General features: G+C 51.1%; 1 pseudogene; it reads left to right on the top strand.

The window, feature by feature from the left end:
- The first annotated feature begins 346 nt into the window (after nucleotides 1–346).
- LOC149851880 (U2 spliceosomal RNA) lies at nucleotides 347–482 on the top strand (annotated as a pseudogene).
- Nucleotides 483–5,734: the final 5,252 nt, after the last annotated feature.

Below are 5,734 nucleotides of genomic sequence, written 5' to 3'. Positions count from 1 at the left end.
ATTTCATATGGGGTCAATTTGAGGCCCCGTCGGGGAGTGTTTCGAATGCAAGTAAGAGCTAGCGGCAATGCTTGAGGCCACTTAAGGCGCGTTTCAATACAGATTTTGGTGAGCAGAGTCTTTAAAGTCCTATTCATGCGTTTCACTTGTCCTGAACTCTGTGGTCTCCATGGTGTGTGTAGTTTCCAAGTGATTTTGAAAGTTTGCGCGACTTCTTGAACCACTTTTCCCACAAAGTGTTGTCCTTGATCTGACTCGACGGATTCAGGCAGGAAATACCGGGGAATGATCTCCTGCAACAAATACTTCACTACTGTAGCTGCAGTGGTCCCCGACGTGAGGACTCCACACTAAATGGATTTTTTTTTTTTTTTTTTTTTTTTTTTTTTTTTCACTAAACTGGGAGATGGACTCGGAGCTTGCTCCATCCACTCCACGCATCGGCCCGGCATTAAAACGCCTCCAGGAGCGGTGCACCTCCCCTCGGGGAGAATGTACCCATAGCCAAACTTCCCATTCAAAAGCAAACAATTTTTGACTCTCTCGGTGAAGGGGAATAGAGAAGAAAGCATCTTTCAAATCTAGCACTGAAAATATTTCAGCTTCCCCCGGTACTTGTGTCAAAATCGTGTGAGGGTTCGGGACTACAGGATGGTCTGAAAGGACCTTCTTATTTACTGCTCGCAGGTCTTGGACCAGTCTGTATGAGATCCCATCTGCCTTCGGCACTCCAAGAATGGGGGTGTTATAGGGTGAGGACCCTTCCACTAGCCATCCGCACCTCTTGTATTTCTCTATTAACGGCTTGAGTCCAGCTCTGGCCGCTCGGCTGAGTGGATACTGCTTTACCCGAACGGGCCCCTCCCCATCCTTGAGTATGATCCTTACCGGGGAGACCGACTTAGCTCGCGCAGGGGTTCCATCAGCCCATACCGAAGGGTCCACTCCAGTCATGTGACCTTCCGAACTTACTGCAGGACACCGGTCCTCCAGGAGAGCCATCTGATAATTCGAGCCCTGCTTGACAGGTAGCTGGACCACCATCTGATCGTCTCTGAAAAAGATCTCAGCTTGCAATTTTGTGAGTAAGTCCCGCCCAAGTAGTGCAACCGGGCAACTTGGTGAATATACAAAGGAGTGCTCGAGCAAATGGTCCCCCACTTTGGTGAGGAGTGGTTTACAAGCAGGGAGTCGGGTTTGCGTTCCCTCAATTCCTTCCACAAGTACATGCTGTTCACTAGTTCCTGCACAGGGGGGTTTTCTGGAATCATTGACAATGTAGCCCCAGTATCCACCAAGGCTTCAAAGTTTTTGCCACCAACCCTAATGGTTACCATGGGATCTTCTCGGACTCCAACCCGAAGGGTAGTGGTCTTAGATCCCCGTCCCCTTCATTCTGTGTCCTCACCCTTTTCTTCTGCCCGCATGAGGTGACCTCTCGGTTCCCCCTCTCTCTTCTCTGTCTCACTTCATACAACTTAGACAGATTAGTAACCCGAGGCACCTTATCTTTTCAGGGTCTTCACGAAAAGAGGGGCTCTGATTCTTCCAGTTAAATAAATCTGAAGTACTAAATGGGGTGTAGACAAAAGTTGCATTGCCCCCCTCTCCAATAACCTCTCGCATCGGGCGGTTCAGCACCGGCTGTGACTCTACAGGCTTGCGCAAATAATAGCCCTTATTCCCCGATTCAGATGGGGCACTTGGCTGAGGCTCACACTCTAACTCATTAGGTATGCTTTGATACGCCGGTGGTGGTCTCCCTGAGGGAGGGAGCAGTGGTGCAGAGGGACCGGATTCCAAGGAGGTGTCCGATTCATCTTCACTACTTGACAGGGCAACCGGAGAGCGGGTCCGATACTCAGCCAATTCAGAATCCCCCCCCTCATTAGACTCAGGGAGTACAGGCGGTCCTCCTCGAGTCTTTCCTTTAACAACCATCACATGAGACTTTACTAAGCATTCTTTAATCCAAGGTGGTTGATTTTGAACCACCCACAACCAACAATCAAGATAAGGAAACTGATTCCAATACCCGTTCTGCATAATTATTTCATGGATAGCTATCACTTCTTTTACCACAAAGGATCCTTTCGGGGTCCAGTGGACCCCAAATGTTGGCCACTCGAGTTGACAAAACTTAATTAAATCACCTTTTTGCATTTTTACCCCGTAATCTGCCGGCTTTGCAAATTTATTAGTCTCGTAATACAAATTCTAAAAGGGCGTATCCGCTTCACGGATATCCCGACTCACGTCTCAAGCCCCCCTGGGCGAGCCCAAAAAGGCGGCTCGGTGCGCACTCCCCGTGGTGGCAGAGACGAACTTGTCACTGAATTCCGGGGTCGTCCAAAGCACTCCTGCCTGGCTCGCCAAAAATTGATATAAAAATCACGGTTCGTTTCTTTGGAGGCTCACGAATAATAATCCTTCAGGCACACATTGTTAGTAACACAAAGGATATATTTGCAAATAGGGTCAGAGCGAAGAGAAAAGACCACACTCTGCCCGTGAGGAAAACTCTCAGCTGGCTTTTATCCCCTCTCTCCTGGGCACGTGTGCAGAAACAGGAACTCTTACAACTTATTTCCGGTTCATACAAACATATATGTAAACATGTCGCTTCATACGTCCCATGTGCATTATAATTAGCTACTTAAGTATGCGGGGCAGATAGGCATATATGCATTAGCTAATTACGCATGCTCAGAAAAGCTCTCCAGGTTACCAAAAGTTCAAACCCATTCTTTCCCAAGGACACGATCATTAAAAATTGCAATTTCTCTTATCTGCATGAGAAAGCTAAGGAGTATGTGTTTTAGTGTAACAAAGAGATAGTAAATTTGCCGAAGAAAAGGGAGTGATACCTTAACACAAAGAGCCCTTGGTAGTTTCTCCCCCGCCCCCACCAGGCACGAAATGCCAGCTGTGTGGTTCTAACAACACTCTATTTACTATACATTTTAAATAATATTTCTAACACCATCAAGTCCCTTTTTGGCCTCCCTTAGTCAGGGAGACTACAGAAAAAGGGCACAACTGATTTCTTCGGGTAAATCATGACAAAACAGGGTGGGCAGTGCCAGGCAGAGGGTCAAAGCAGTTAGGCACCAGGAGGCTTGCCCCAGCAAAACTGCTGCCTAGTCTGCAGACCCAGGGCCCAGGCTGGTGCTACATGGGTAGTTGGTGCTCCAGAAGCCAATCCATATGCCTGTCGCTCCAACCTTGGGGCAGCTTTTATGAGCTGCGTTTTGCTGCAGGTGTGGCTGCTGTGTTCCTCGGTCAGGCTGGCCAGCCTGCTCGGACCCCTGCCAGCACCGGGCCTGCACTGCTCTGCCTCAGCAGCATCCCCAACAACGGGCTCTTAATAAAAGACCTCTCAGGGAGGAGGGTCCAGGTCTAAACTAGCACTTTGAAAACTCCTGCCTTTGTTCATATTCTAGGTCATGTTAAAGCCTGTCTGTTCGGAGGGCCTGGGACCTGTGTAGGACGTGTGGAGATGAAACACGGAGACACCTGGGAAAGCGTCTGTGATTCCCACTTTGATCTCCAGGCTGCCAGTGTTGTCTGCAGTCAGTTGCAGTGCGGGACAGCTGTATCCACCCCAGGAGGAGCTCGCTTTGGAGAAGGACAAGGGCCTGTTTGGACTGAAGAGTTCCAGTGTGTGGGGAATGAGTCTCACCTTGTGTACTGCCCCAAAACGCCATACGCAGATCAATCATGTACACATGGAAATGATGTTGGTGTCATATGCTCTAGTAAGTATTCAATATAATGTCTAAACTACTATGGATGTGTGCTCTAGATGACGATGTATCACTAAAAAGCTATAAGATCTACCGGCTGCCTTGCACGAAAACCAAGGTGGGGGCGGGGGTCACTGCATGTCAGCAGCTCCACAGAAATTGCTTGTTTGCACATAGTTGCCTGATGATAAAGGGTAACCGGAGATAGTTCACATCTTGGTCACTGTGCTCTTGTCCCTGATTAGGCTTCAAAATACCACAGGATACATCCTGACTCACGTGGCTGCTGAAGTATTATAAAAATACACCTTATTTTGGAGGATGCTACATGGGTCCTTTGTCCATATCGTAACTGCATAGGGAATAATGACTGGGATCAGCTTCTGGTAAACCGAAAACATCCAGGACAAGGAGGAAGGAAGCAACTTCCCTTTCCCTTCTCTACCCACTTGGTGTAGACGGGCACGGGGGCTATTCATCTCCTCTCTTACCCACCCTCTCCCTTCCCCCCAGGGTTCAGGCTGGTGAACGGCAGCACCCGGTGCTCGGGGAGAGTGGAGGTCCAGGTGCTCGGTGTCTGGGGCACCCTCTGCGACTCGCGCTGGGATTTATCCGATGCCAATGTCTTCTGTCATCAGCTCGACTGCGGAGTCGCTGTGTCTGCTCCACAAGGAGGGCATTTTGGGAAGGGAACCGGCCCTGTCAGGGAAGACACATTTCACTGTAATGGGACTGAAGCCCATCTGTGGCACTGCCCTGTTACCAGGCTGGGCGCCTCTCAGTGCTCACAGGACAGTGATGCCGGCGTGATTTGCTCGGGTGAGTGCAGGAGCAATACAGAGTTAGTCACACCTGCTCCTCGTGGTGGGGTCCTCGGGGGAACATCAGGGCTCTACCAGGGAAGGATGAAGTAGACCAAAACGGCAGGTTTATTTAGTTAGATTATAGTTATTATTTGGGAAATGCCTAAATCCTCAGAAGAAACCTCAGCAACTTTCCCTGCTGCTTGGAGCCCAATTCCCCGTGAAGGAGACTAAGACTGAACAAGAGGAATAGGAGCGCTTGCCTCTCACTTTGCACAGCAGGTTGCTCCGTCCTCAAGGTCACTTTAGGTCAAGGGCAGGAAAAGTCCCTGCCATGGGCTGGATCTGACTGGCAGTGGACTCCATTTCCCAGCAGCCCCTGCCTGCGTGGCTGTGGCAGGTTTCCATGGAGACCCAAGCAGCAGCCCCACTGTGATAGCACAGGGCCAGGGTTTCCACAGAGACCACCCCCAGCAGTGCTGGCAGGGCAGCGGGAGGGGCAGGGAGCTGCTCCAGGAGCAGACTGGGATCTTCCAGGGGTGGCAGCGTGGTTGGAGCCAGGGCAGCAGTGCAGTCGGCAGCCTGCATGCTCCACCCCGGCTCTGGACCAGGCTGTCACCGGTGCAAGGATGCAGGGCAGAGCCACGATGTGCTGCCCGCGTGCCCCTGCCTGGAGCATGCAGGCTACAGCTTGCGGCTCTGCCCCAGCTCCAGACCACGCTGTCACCACTGCAAGATCCCAGCCCAGTCCTGCAGTATCCCCGCACCCTGCTGTGCTGCTGGAGCCAATCTCTATGGAAAACCTGGCCTTGCACTATCACAGTGCAGACGCTGCTAGGGAATGGATATAAACCTGCCACAGCCACGCAGGCAGGGGGTGCTGGGAAATGGAGGCCAGTTGCTGACCAGATCCGCCATTTTGCCCATTCCTGCACTAGTTGCTGGACTGCTGCATGCCCCGTCCTGGTGCACCCCTCGCAGGAGCAGGCACCCAGGGCAGTTGTGACACAAGTGAAACAAGATTTCAGGATTTCCTTTCATTCCTGATCAGCACCAGATCTGAGCTGTTTACATGTCTTGTAGAAAAAGCATCTGAGAACCCCAGTAACATCCACTGGGCTCTGGAGAGAGCCTCGAACTGGGGTGGAGACCCCAGCTGAAGTCTCAGCGCTGCATGCACTAGAC

The sequence above is a fragment of the Crocodylus siamensis genome, unplaced genomic scaffold (assembly GCF_052110815.1).
Source record: "Crocodylus siamensis isolate JL-2025a unplaced genomic scaffold, ASM5211081v1 HiC_scaffold_79, whole genome shotgun sequence".
NCBI classification, from domain to species: Eukaryota; Metazoa; Chordata; order Crocodylia; family Crocodylidae; genus Crocodylus; species Crocodylus siamensis.
The sequence above is the reverse complement of the archived record's forward strand: the minus strand, read 5'-3'. Positions and strand labels throughout refer to the sequence as shown.